Genomic DNA, 14,597 nt, shown 5'->3' with positions numbered 1-14,597 from the left:
GTGTTGTTAGCCATGTTTTTTAACTGATAGATTACCATTTGTTGACCATAGTTTTATTGTACGGTAAAACTAAGTTGAACATATTCTGTTGAGTGGTCATTATGTTTCTACTGAAAATAAAATCAAGAAACTATGCTTATTATATGGTTAAACCATGGTTTGTTAATGGCTGATAAGGTAATGAATTTACTAATATCTTTTGTGAGATGCTTTGTGATCAACTGACTGCCTTTGGTTGCATTCCTGAATCTATAAACCTGTCTGTCTCAACCTCTTTCACATTTAAACTGGACATTCATCTGATGTCCTTCAAGGTCCCATGACCTGGAGGTTTAAAGGCAATGTTTTGGTCACATTCCTGTGTCCTCGTGGTCTCATTCTTTCCCACCCCCTAAACATTTCTGCTCCGTGGCCTTAGAGGTCACAGACACTTCGGAGCCAAAACCCAACTATGAGAAAGCTGGACTCCGTAACATGCATTTGATAATGAAAGAGAAGCAGATCAGCTGTTGATCTGTCAATACTACCATAGATTTTTTTTTTGCAAGTCAAATGCAGGGAAAATAATAAATGTGGTTAAAGTCTAAAGTCTAACTCTAAAGTCTAAAAAAACTAATAACACATGGTGACCCTGATGCAGCACATCATTTAATGTAAAAGCCGCCATTAGTTATCTCAAAATAATCCCCTTAAGTGTGATACAAGACCCTCTGCCTCGCGAATGGTCCTGATCACTTTGTCTGGTTTATGTAAGGGATAATCTACAGGCAGCCGGTTGTTATCGCAGAAATAACAACCGCTTCGTGTCGGGTCCTGATCACTCTGTGGGATCTTATTTTTTGACAACAGCTGGCTGCTTGTACATTATCCCGCTTATTACACGGCTACTTGCCACATGGGAAAAAAAACTGGACATGAAATGTAATTTAATCTTTTACCGAATGCAGACCATCCGTGAGAAAAAAACACATTCACTTTTGGTTTTAAGGTAAACAAAGTTCAAATGTCACGAACAGGTAATTTGGTTTAATAATTTGTAAATCTAATGTCATATATGTTATTAAAAGACATATTCACATTTAATTAGTAAAAAAACCTGTCAAAGTGATTTGCTGCATCCGGGTTACCAAGTATTATTAGTTTTGAGAGGTTGATATCTGGAATCTGGGAATAACAAACCTCCAAATGTGGCGACTGGCCAATCAGAATCAAGCATTCCAACGAGCTGTGTAATAATTCTGTGATTATCCCTTACATTTACACCACTTTTTGTTACCAAAGTTTATGTAAGTGCAGTACATATATCAATATAAATAACTCCCAAGCACCTTTACAAGAACTAGCCCTCTACAATTCCCAACAAACAGGCCAAAATGGACCATAGCAAGAACTTCCTTAGGTTTAGGATCAGTAGGAACACTCGGGAGGACCTCAACTGAGGTCAGGTTTTAATCAAGATGGCAATGGTCAGGTATTAAGTTATATACTCTATACAATCATGCAGCTATAGTGGTAATTTAATCTGGTTCCTCCTGCTTCTCATTTGCCATTCCTGGGTGATTAGGCGACCAGACAAACTGGCTAAGCCACCACTTTATCAGCACGAGCTTAGACCTTATGAAGGTTTGACCGCAGTCCTTGTTGATTGGCCGAGAAAACTAAGTTTGCTGGGTGGCCTTTCAGCGCTTGAGGCATGTGCAATTTTGTCCCCTGGCGGAGCCTTTAGGTCAGGGGTCTTGGACGGTGACCATCTGGACCTTTAGGGGGTGGCTTCCTAAGATGCTGCTTTTGTTTGCTCAAAACAATTGGAAGTTAATCTGGAGGAGATAAGAATAGCCTCTGTTACATTGCCGCCATCAGCCAGTCCTCACATAGCATGTAGAGAGACATCTCTTTCACCTTCGTTCTCTTTCGTGAAAGAGGATTTGACTGACTATCTTTCCTTTTTTAGAAGTTTGACATTTTCAGCAGTCAAGGTTCTAATATGGTGCTGTCTGTTGGAGGCCTGCATGGCCAGCAAACTGGACTCAGTGATATAGGAACAAATATCTTGATATTTATCATCCACTTGACGATATGATATATTTACTCTAAAATTTGCTTTTTTAGAGGATCATTTTCAAACACTGTTGAACAAAAAAAATGATGCAAGAAATGAAATATGTTAAAAATCTGATTCTGAATCTAGTTCATTCAAGAACTTTACTGTTTTAATTATTTATTTTGATAAATCATTTTCAATGATAGGCACCAATACATTTATAAAATATTTTTTATTTGAATGAGCTATTTTAAACATAATGCAACGTAATTGCTCAATATTTCGTACATCCATTTAAAGTCTTAACATGTTAGGATGCTTGTTGACCACTTCTTTATAAATATTCATATAAAATCAGGCAATACTCGATTGAATTTTGGCCTGTCAGCTTTAAGACAGCTTCTGACACTCTTTTGAATTCCATTCAGCCGAGCTTAAAATGTGACATTTGGCCCATGTTTCCTAACGAGTGCTAGAAAAAAAGGTTTGTTTACTGTTTGTTGGTCAATGAGAATGCATTTCTTCACGCTTCTCACTGCTTCATGCTAAAGCTCTTCTCCACGGTTATATATGAAACCTATTGTCTGTGTGGGCGAGGAACCTGCAGGGAGTTCTGATGAAAGCTTCTTGACATCTTCTACACAGATAACACAGGTGCATGTGACAAGACCCTCTATTGTTGATTGATTTCTTATTTTTAGTTTCCTGTAACCACGGTAACAGTTTTGAAAGAACTTGCCAATTATTTATACAATTTCTCTCTTGATGGTACTTATTATGCCCACTGGATAAACAGCACATGTATTCTAGGTTTACTGATGATGGTGATTTATCAATGTATTATCTCCTGTTTTGACATTGTCATGTAGAGTATGTGGTGAGACGTCCATCTGTCATAACAAGGAAAGAGATGTGGGCTTGGAGAAAATCTAATATTAACTGTATTGGAGATCAATAAAATCAAGAGGAGCTGGTTCAGTATTTGGTGTTGATCTCTGTAACACGATGATCAATCACTGGACAAGGAAAAGCAAAGCATACAATTAAGCTGCTTTAATTACCATTACAATTATAGATGCAGTTTTGTTATACTTCTCCGGTGATCATTTGTAGTGTTACATTTTGACACAATTTATCAGCTGATACCAATTGCATGGTGCTTATGCTTTTGGTATGTTGGTAGGCCTATCTGTTATTGCAATATTTTATAAAGCGTGTGTAGATATAATATGCAAATTACTTCACAAACGTTAACCAATCAAACAAATGTTTCACTTTCTTCAGAATCTGTGCAGCCTACCGCGTCCTCGTTCTCTCCCTCTTTCTTTTGCGAGATCACTGAGCATGTAACTTAAATAAAAACGAGTAAATAAAACGCATTCTCGCATATTTCTGAACTTGGATCGCTGTGTAAAGTTGTTGACGTGTATTTGAAACGCAAATAGTTATTTAATACAAATATTGTAAAGTAAAATAATAATACAAATTAATATGAACATAGATTAAATAAAATAATAATAAAAATCTAAAATTAAAAAGCTTTCCTGTGGCTCAGTGGTATGAGCATTGCGTTACAACCAGGTGGGTTCGATCCCAGGGGATTGCAAATACCTATGTATAAGATAAAGCAATGTAAGTCGCTTTGGATAAAAACGTCTGCCAAATGAATAAATGTTTTACCTTTCAGTGGCTTTAGGATGAATTGTGGCATCGTGGCCTTAACATTTTAACGTGATATTTACTGAAAATGTAACATGTTTTCAGGAAACAGAAAAGTGGTGGTCTGTCATTAATAATGAAAAAAATTAAATATTTTCATTTTTAATTCTCTGTATATCTTAGCAAACAAGGTTCTATTGGCCACTAGTGCTGAGTGCAGATGGAGAGATAAAGAGTTGTCCAGCTAGCTTTCAAAATCCCTTCTGTTGTTTTACATTCACCATGTCACAGGCAGCAGGTGCTTCTTTTCTGCTTTTTTCTGCTTCTTTCTGTAAACATCTTGGTCTGTATTGAGCAGCATACTCCTCTGCATTTCATCCATTGTACATCACTTCTACTAATTTCCTTCTGTGAGGCATAAAATTATGTTTGTTTATAGTTTTTTTGCACACCTTGATTTATTTTCATTGTATGGACAAAACAGTTCCTCAACATATATTTTTTATATTCTGCAGGAAAGTTATACAGGTTTAGAATGACATGTGTGTGTGAGTAAGTAATGACTAAACAATTTTAGAGAACATTTTGTGCTCTGCGCTTTAACAAATAATATAGCAGTTTTAGTCCGCTTCAAAGCTCTACAGCTATTGATATGGATCTGACATAATATTTATATTTAGAATATAAAATGCGGTCCCGGCATCAGTATGAATAGATGAGCAAAGATGAGTATTGCCTTTTCCTTGTGACCATGGTTACCCGGTGAAGGTCAGAGATGGATGTCAGTTAAAGGAGTAGTTCACCTTCAAAATTAATTTTAATTTTGAAATTGAACTACTCCTTTATAGAGCCTCTGCTTTGTTATTTAATAGCATTTATCTTGAGGAAACATTGTTGATAGTTTTAGACTTTATTTAAAGTTAATTGAGATGCCTTGTTTGTTTCATTAAAAATTGTCACTTCTTGCCCTTTACTCTAAAAAAATAATTTTCATTGTAAAAAAAATATTATAGTGAGAGACTTTAAATTGATCATGACTGAGATCTACTGTGTTGCTTTTTGGCAGGCAGAATGTTTGGCAATCCATTTGGCATGTGATTTTATATAAACATTTCAGGACACACTGTTCAGTTCTTGTTTAGCCAATGCCTATAAAAATTATTAACCACTTTTTTTTAACCACTTTAAAAAAAAATCTGATTCGTTTTCTGCCTTGACACAAAAGCATTTGGCATACAGTATGAGCACTCGCAGATGTATTGGCAAGTTGCACCATTGAATTTCTTAATTTTTTTGTATTAAATTACTATTGTGGTTGGTGTTTTTCCAATTTAAATTGTTCTTAAAATCTTTTTTGTCTGATGATAATACAGTTGATTTTATTTCTTTTAATGTATTGTGTTTCCAAACTGTCAGACAATATGTGACCAGTTTTGTGAAAATCTGATTTTTTTACCACAGATAAAATGGGTTATAATAGATCATAAATGGGTAGTTTACAAAAACACCGTACATATGTCCTATGGTGTGACATAGCAATAATATAATACATTATAATATATAATAATAACATTATTTTATAATGTTAAGATTTATTAAATAAAATAGCATAAGAGATATTTATCTTCATTGTTAGTTTTTTTTGATGTCGCACCATAGGACAAATTTACGGTTTATTTGTCACCTACTCAAATATTCTTGGTTATGTTAACAAACCATCTGCCCATGCTCCTTAAAGACCTCATTAATCCTCTTCACTGATTTGATGCATCCTCAGTTACAACCATGCCTGATTTGAAGCAGTTAAATTTGCCCCCACCTTGAAGTTAGCAAGCGGTCAGCGGCCTATTGGCCCCCTTTCACCTGACGGCTCTGGGAACCGGCGATGATCCCTGTCCTAAACCATGAGTCTTAACAGTTGCAGTGGATACTTAGATGTCTTGTAAACTTTTAACCTGTCCGCTACTTTAACGACAGGGCAGAAATTCCTGGAACTCCTTTTGCATTGTTATCCCCTGCCTTGCATAAAACCAGAGGGATGTGAAGCTGTTGATTGGTTTAATAACAGCCAAATGAAGCCATGTCACAATGTCTTATTATTCTCATTAATCTTACTGTTGGGGAGAACTGAGTTACAAATGCAAATTTGTTCGGGTGAGATGTTTTATCATAAAGACATTGCACATTTTATTTCTTATAAAAAGCAACCATGGTTATATTATAGGCTTTCAAATTGAAGTGTTTTGCTATGAAAGGACTGTTAAATACATTTCAAAGAAACGTCTGCCACACAGTCTGGGGTTGCATTCGACAATATCACACAATTGGATCAATGTAGCTAATTTTACAAAAGATCACGTGCCTTCCCCCCTCTGAATGGAGATGTCAAAGGTTGCTGACCTCTTGCTTTCATGTGCATTGATCGCTTCACAGGAGGTGGGCTCCTCTCCTCCAAAGCCCTTCACATTAGCTAATATATCTTTGTTTGGACCTGAAAGCTGTTGTCACTCTTTTTTATTTGGCAAATTTGATTGGAAGAGATAAACTGTTGATTGTAAAGAAAAACACAAAAAAATAAAACCAGCTATTTTACATTTTATGTTTTTTATAGTTTATAAAATATAATATTGGAGGTTTAGAGGGTGACAGCACCAGATCAGTGGGGACGTGTGTACTGAGGTTGTATAAGTGTAAAGGAAAGGGAAGTGTGTATGCGTTTGTGTCTTTGGGCGTGCTGCAGATGGACATGCATCTCCTTGTCCTGTCATGGTTTTCCTGGGTGCTGATGAGTCGGACAGCTCTTATCTGGAGCAGATGGGTCCTAGACCATCTCCTCCTCCGCTCCTTCAAAGCCTAATATCTCCACGGGCCTCAGCGCACACAGCTTATCTGCTCCGGCCTCTAGTCATTTGTCAGGAAACATGTCTGGAAACAATACCAGCAACTCAGTTTTGAAAGAAGACATGTCACAGTGAAGAATGAGGAGGTTGTGTTGAGCAGGGTGAAGGGCACTGTCCCAGATAGCTGGAGTTCAACACATGACTGGCAACATTTCACTATTTGAGACATTTATAATACGTCATAAAATAGCTGCTTGTTTTAATAGTTGTTCTTGCTAAAGCAAGCATCACCAGGATGTCCTGTCTAACTCAGTCTGCAAAATTTGGGCTTGGGATATAAATTATTCCTGAAATTGTAAGCCTTGTTAAGAAGAGTTGTGCTGTTCCTTTTAAAGGTGCTGTGTGTCATATTTAGGAGGATCTATTGACAGAAATGCAATGTCCATAACTATGTCTTCAGAGGCCTTGCAGAGACCTTACGTAATGGAGTTATTACCTTAGAATGAGCGTGGGTCCCCTTCATGGAGTTCGCATTGTTGTTTCTACATTAGCCCTAAATGGTCAAACTACTCTACGGAGCACATTTCATAAATATCTCCTTAAGCAATGAAGCGAAAACGCGGCAACATCTTTTTCCTCTGTCAGCCACCGTAGTGCTTCGAAAGGGAGCTTGAGCAGTTGGATGCAATTTGCAACCTCACCACTAAATGCCGCTAAAAACTCCACATTGATACGTTAGGACTTACAGAATACTTGGGAGTGGGGATGAAGTTAACAACCAAGAACACACTATCAGCATTTTAACATTGTGTGCAAGTTTGAATATATTCTTGAAATGCAAAAACCCCATTTATTTATGTAATCTATTTTTCATATGTTGTATAACAGCCCTTGGGAGCCTTTTGTTTTTTGGCAGGTTATTCTTTGTTCCATCTTTAACTATAACTTGAATTGCCTCTTTTCTTGGCTTGTCTGTTAAAGTACATGTTGTTCACCCAAAGTGAAAAGTTGCAGGCAAGAGAAACTTGATTTACTTGCCTAAACAGAGTACAGAATGTGTTCTGCATGCACAGTACCTTTTTATTGAACATCTGTGCAAGGGCCATTATTTGTATTGCTTTTCATTTTGAGGACAACACACAATATATCACATTCATATTTTTAATTAGTTTTATATGAGATTTTACTTTTGGTATTTGCCACACAGCTTTATTGTATATGTTTTATTATTTTTGTCCTACCATTCTTTGTATTCCCTGCATCAAACCCATGACCTTGGCTTTGTTAGCACCATGCTCAATAGTACCAACTGAGCTACATAAACACTAGAGCATTACAATAGGTTTTGTGTGCATGATCAGAGCAGATCCCTGGAGTAAAATATACTCAAGCAAGATTTATTAAATCCCTGTATAGGCTTTGCAGGACGGCAGAGTAAATTATTTTAGCACATGGCCTGTGAGGATACTCCCACTTCATGAACACATGCACAAATACTCCACCTCACTGCATTTTATACATTCTTTGGAGGTACTGGATGGACCTGACAAAACAGGAGATTCTTCCACCATGAGAACGTGATCTCATAAAAAGGGTGCTCTGTAGTTGTTTCTTTTTCCACAAAACTGTTTGGTTTCAACGAGAGTTCTGTTTAAATATTTTATGCAATCTTCAGTCTTTTTCTGTGTTCTAAACAAAGCTTGTCACACACTCCCTAAGCCCAAGGTCACCAGTACTGGCTCAGGGGAGGGCGATGGCATGTGGGCTGTGGAGTGAAAGCCAATGAGGCCGCCTGGTCTGGCCAAAGTCACAGTGACCAAGACCTAGTTTAGAACTCAACCTTCAGGCTTAGACAGAGAAGGTCTAGGGTGACCTAAAAAAACTGCTCCTGCCTCATACTTCAATTGAATTTGTTACTGAATAAGAAAGTGATGGTTTAGCTAAATTATTCAAATGTGTTTCGGCATAGTCAGACTAAATGAAAGTGTTGTTTTTTGTTTATTCTTTTTTAGCTTTTTTATGTAAAGCTCGTATAGTGTTAAGTTAGCTATTTAGTTTATGAAATAAGTATATTGTTTGTTTAAAGTTTGTTTGAAATATTTAAATTTTTGTGGTACTTTGTGGTAGTAATGAATTAAACCTAAAGTATAACTAAACTTTGTCCAAAGCTTGTAAATTATTAGACTTTTTGTCCTGTGAGCATCACTGGTTGATTCAAGTTTCATCCCTTAATAATTTAGCATTTAGACTTGCACATTAGAAACAGATTTAATAAAAGTGTCCCGAAGTCCCGAATATATTTTACATGCTATATTATTAATATAAAGAAAATTAATATAAAGGCTGGAGCTCATTTGAACACAGCAAACAGTGTGACTCACGCTGTTGCTCATGATAAGACTGAGGGTACATATTTACCTGTGATGGACATTTGTGAGGTCCTGGTCTCTCCTCAGATAAACTTTCTGTTTTCCACATTGGCAAACTTCTCTTGACCTGCTTGTGTCAGATTAGCACTCACACCTTAGAATCTGATTTAGTATTTGGCGTGTAACACAAGGCATCAGTTTGTAAGATAAGATTCCATTTTGCAAGCAGTTGATTGATTAGATATTGACTGTTATTGAGTTTTCAGAAAGGTTTTCAGAAATTTCAGAAATTAAATTTTTTCAAAATGGTTAAGAGACCGAAGTACTTTTTGTAATGTACGTATGTACATTCATTTCAGTGGGATGCCGTAATGCCATCAAAAAAAGTCAGTAGCGGTCCTTCTCCATGGATATCTGTAACATAATAGAGTAAATCTGAAAGTACATTTACAATAACACTGTACAGTTAAGCTGTGGTGAATTGTTATATGAGAAATTAAAATAATAGAAATATCATAAAAGTTTCTTACACTATGCAGGCATTCAGTTTGTATGCATTGTTGTAAAACACAAAACAACAGTAATAATAATATTGGTTTTATGGCAAAAACTCTGGTTACTATCATAAATTGAAAAGGAGGGCTTAAAAATTGTTTGCCTGATAACTTTGATCTTTTTGTTAGTAGATTAGTTTCCAGCAGTAAGTTACAGTAATGCTAATACTATAGTCCGTTCATTTTATGCAAATAATTGATGGTTTTAAAAGGCCTGTACATGACACAAAGCCGATCTGAGAGCAGTCCGACTGTTCCCAGCACAGCTTTAATTGTTGATTTGTATGGGAAGGGGTTTATCTGTGTCGGCACAGGACAATAGATTGAACCTGCCTTTGTTACATCGCAACAACAAAAAAGGAGCAAGAGGATTTAAATTGTCAACCCTGTCACCATGGGCAACTCACCCAGCTTTATCAGCATGAAACTACTGTTACCCGCCACACACACACACACCAGGCCTGATGCAGCAGAGGCTGCCTGGGGTCAGGAAGAGGAGCATGCTGGATACAGTTGAGTGCCCGACGAGGAAGTGGGGAAGGGTTGAGGATGGGGGTCTTTCCTGAGAACATTATAGACCCTCATTGTTCATTCGTCACTCACTCATTTGAGGTGACTTTTCATTCTGAGGCGGGGAAAGCACTTCTTCTTTTCCTCTGACTCTATGAATGATTTATTTATCGATTCTTACTGTCATTTGTGGAAACATGGGATTGTTACCTTGTTTTTTGATGCACAATTGGGAATGTAATATGAATGACCTATATATCTATATCTTATCGAGTCCCAATGTACTTGGTGGCCCTCCTATTTTTTTCATACAGTTATGTTACGATTGATTTATTAAATTTTGCTATGAAATGTTCATACATCCCCAAGCTTAGAAATTATTCATTTTATTATGGACCCCTGAGACATTTCTCAAATTATCTTATTTTATGTTTCACCAAAAAAATCAAATATAGGTTTTGAACAACATCAGGGTAAATAAATGATGATTTTTTTAATGACAGTAGGCCTATATGGTCACTGAAACTGAAATTTCTAAATTCCTGTAATTCTGGCATGTTGTGAATGCGGTATTAGCATATGGCGCAAATACTTCGGGTCTAAGGAAAGGGTGTAAAACTCTGGTTGACCTTTTCCCGTTAACCAGATGTGTAAGATCACCGAAGGATCTAAGTAGTTCAAACTGTATCGGAAAAATAGTTTTGTTTTTTCGGGATAAAAATTAGGAATTGAAACACTGTATTTATGTGTTAGTTTGGCTAGTGATGGCTCACCAAATGTCATGTGATTTATTACATCTGTTTGAGCAACATGGGGAACTGTGGTGCTAGGCTATCACACTTTTATTCCTTTCCTGAATAATGATGGATGAAGCGTCAAAGCAGGAGGAATTGTGTCAGGAAGCACATCTGACCTCTCTTTGCCCCTTGTCACCTGATAAGGCTTGTCTGTTTTGATAATATGTGCTTCATGCGACACAGAGCCATTAAACAAGACCCCGTTTTACACTGTAACATAAATGTCTGTCTATAAGGTTATTTTATCCCGACAACAAGAGCAGAACTAACAAACCATTAGAATCCGTGAGGTGAAAGTGTGAGCTTACCAAATGTTTAAGCCAAAATGTACTAGGGAGAGCTCGCTTGAAAAATAAACGTTTAAATTTGCCCATATCCACATGCCTTCTGGCCATCAGCGCATAACAGTTAATGAGTAACAAATCATACAGAGAGAAGAAATGCATTTGACCCATTAGTTGGACTATTATTGTCCCCAGTGAATAACAGCGTTCAGCTGTGGTCTGAGTTGTAAAATGCAGGGTTGGGTTCATTTGCAGGTCTCTGGTTTATTGGCCTGAGCTACTTTGCTGTTCTTCACCCGAAGAACTCTTTGTATGTCGTCATGGTATCATGGTTGTTGAATTTCCCATGGATACAATAGATTTTTAAATAAACCATATGCATCCACCATCCACTAGTGAGGGCGAGTCATGTCAATGGCATAATGCCATCATCGTTGCTCAATTAAATGTTCCACCATTACTTCGGCCTTGAGGTGTAAAACTCTACTTGACCTTTCCAGTTAAGGTGATGGGTAGGCAAAAATGTACTCAATTTATAGAGGCATTTTAATGGAAAAGAGTGCCATGGTCATCAGTGTTTTGTTGATGGACTACAATGAACCGTAGACCAGAGAGAACCAATGCTTTAATTCACATATAGTATGTAGTCTCTTCTATTGTACATTGTTTAAATTTTGTCTTGTGTTGTTTGCTTTTTCCTAAATTAATCAATATCAGTTATTCTGTCTCCAAAATCTTGTTTTCTATCATCCTTTCAGTGATGTAATCGGGTCCCCGACGCATCTAGCAACCCAGAAAACGTGAAAAACAAGATCCCAGTAAGTTTGTTTTGATGAGCCTTTCCCTGCAAGCATATGAGAAATCGAGCCTTTCAGATTTCGCTCCTGTTGTGACGTAAAAGAAACGAGACAGGAGTGGATTTATTTTATTTTTAGTGGAAATCCCTCAGAAACCATAAGTAAAAACCTGCTTGTTTACGTGAATCATTTCAAGCCGGAGTGCTTGATCAGCCGAGACAAAGCTGCCGATGTAAGTAATATTTATCAACAGTCTGAATTTGACATAAATGTACCGTGTATATATAGGAGGATAATGTTAGCATATGATAGAGAAGGGAGCTAACTCAGTCACAGGCTTCATAGAACATCCAAAGCCAGTGTAAAACTTACTCTATATTTATATGTCTTTTTGGCAAATGGGCACTTGGAGATTAGCTGTATGTATTTTAATACATTATGTGCATTAATATGTTTAGCTGCGGCAAGCTGTAACTATTGATTTGCTAATGAACTGTGGCGAACACTGCGGTTAGTTTCGTTTTATACGTCTCAAATCAATCGTACAAATCTGTCACAGCATACAGAGCATACTAGTTATGCTCTCACATAGTGTGTGTATAACTTGTGAATAACATGGACAAGCACTAAAATCCACGTAATTCTATTGAGATCTGCAGGTGCACATTCCGTCAATTTTGGGGATTTGAGACGTTTAAAAATAAACTAACTACGGATATAATAATAAATATAATTTAGCCAAACGATTGCAGTACTACACGCAGAGGTGGGTAGACTAGCCAAATTCTTTGCTCACGTAAAAGTACAAGTAACTAGAGAAATTGTTAAAAAGTAATACAATGAAAAAACTACTCAAGTTGCTAGTTACTTAGTTACTTTGTATGTGATCATAAAGGCCTTCTACATAAAATTCATAACACCAATATTTTAATATTACATTTTAATCAATATTTTTAATTATCATAAGCAGATATCTTTGCAATAAACACACAGAGACTAAAGAATAGACAAACACAGAAGAGACAAGCATTTCTATACATTTAATCTAGTTCTGATGTCAATGTAGTTTAAAGTGAACAAACTAAAGTGAACCTGCAGGGTTTTGCGTTTAAAATGCATTTAACTAAACTCATAGCATTTTCTAAGATGATGTAGAAAATCTGCAGTGCTCTCTTAAATGAAATACAACTTTTTTGACGAATCTCATGTTTTCTCGTGTTGTGTCACTTGTGTGTTGTGAAAAGCTCTTACTTGTTAACAAACAGTAAACAGTGAACCACACGCCCATCAACAAGTTTTCTTCCTTCTGTTCTTCAAATGTATATTTCTGCAAGCCCACTTCTCTGTGTCTGACAGGTAACGTGCATGTTGCAGGTATCTGACCATGTGTCTGAAGAACAGGTCACGCTTCAGATGATTCAGATCGTGCTGCGAACTGAACAAAATGTTTGAACTGACTCATTAGCCTATTGAAATGCTTTTGCCATTTGTTCAATTAATGCATTCAAAAGAATCAACTCAAACGAATCGTTCACTCGGGAATGCCCGTAAAAAGAGACGACAACCTTGAAATAAACAATGTGTTTAAAAAAGCATATTTTAAAATCAATTTGAATTGAAAAAGTACAGATTTTCTATTACAAATTTACTCAATTAAGAGTAAAAGTACACACTTTTTTTTAAATTTTCTTTAAAAGTAAACCTGTTCCAAAATGTTACTCAAGTAAATGTAACAAAGTAAATGTAGTGTGTAGTGTGTCTGACTACAAGTGTGTTGTGTTGACGCGTTGTACGGAAGGGGCGCAAAAAGGGTTTTGTTTAAATAGCCATTGAGTGTTTTTAAGCAAAATATGTTACAGACATTTCATGAAGACCCTAATAAATCATTCCAACTTGTTGAAAGTGCTCATACGATTAGTCTTTTAATACCAATAATATTGTTGAAGGGGTCATTTGTCCATTTTTGTCTACATGCAGGATTTCGTTGAAGGTTAAATTAAACTTTAGTGCATGGCAAGGTCAGGGCTCTAATCAGTGCTTTGGTCACTCAAAGGCCAGTTTTTTACTCTAATAAATGAGCCCAGCATTCCACAATCCCACCCGCTGCAGTCTACTGACCATATCTCAGAGTTGCCCTCTTGCCCCTCTCATTTTCCAGTTGCGTTTATAACAGGACAGTAAACTTCCAGTGGCTTAATGATGATGACTTCTTCATCTGCCCAAATACTCCTTTTGTTGATCCTCCTAGGCCTCCACCCCCTTAAACCCTGGCTAACCTTGGCCCACCTCCCCCGTCCACTGCTGGACTAATCCTCTCCCCGGGCTGTCACCTCCACCCCCCAGGATCCAATCCCTTGCTGACCAGTCAGGGTTTTCTCTCCTCTGCTGATTTCAGCTTTGGCTTTCAGCTTGTGGTGTTGCCTTCCCCCCAGTCGTCCCTTCCCCCTTTGTCTGTGTGGCCGAGCAGAAATGGTTATCTGCACTGGCCTGGCTCATATGATGGTCTCGCTGGAAAAGCCCCGATTTGCACTTCAGGACCCCAGCAGGAAGTCCGTGAGAGAGCTTTAATAGGCAAATGAGTGCAGGGTTTAGGGACAACAACTTGCCGGTGGTGTGACAAGCAGCGTGAGACCCCACGCCTCACGCCTGGAACAGACCTTATGTGGTCAGTGCGGCAGAACGTGCCATGGCAGCATCGACTTTCACATGGTGGTCGCATTGTCTTGCTGTTGTTTGTGGCTCGTGT

The 14,597-nt window shown here is 37.4% G+C and overlaps 1 protein-coding gene across 2 annotated transcripts in view; it reads left to right on the top strand.

Annotated features, from left to right (window-relative positions):
* The window catches only part of greb1l (GREB1 like retinoic acid receptor coactivator), a 42,182-nt gene that overhangs the window by 835 nt on the left and 26,750 nt on the right, over positions 1-14,597 (top strand). The window contains exon 2 of one of the 2 annotated variants that reach the window (XM_056742521.1): positions 11,813-11,872. The exons of the other annotated variant lie outside the window; for it this stretch is intronic. The gene's annotated coding sequence lies outside the window, so the exon portion shown is untranslated. The remainder of the gene's footprint in view (positions 1-11,812; positions 11,873-14,597) is intronic. 2 annotated transcript variants of the gene reach the window in all.

This window comes from Triplophysa dalaica, chromosome 3, assembly GCF_015846415.1.
Source record: "Triplophysa dalaica isolate WHDGS20190420 chromosome 3, ASM1584641v1, whole genome shotgun sequence".
NCBI lineage: Eukaryota > Metazoa > Chordata > Actinopteri > Cypriniformes > Nemacheilidae > Triplophysa > Triplophysa dalaica.
Note: the sequence above shows the minus strand (reverse complement) of the source record. Positions and strands in the feature narration are given on the sequence as shown.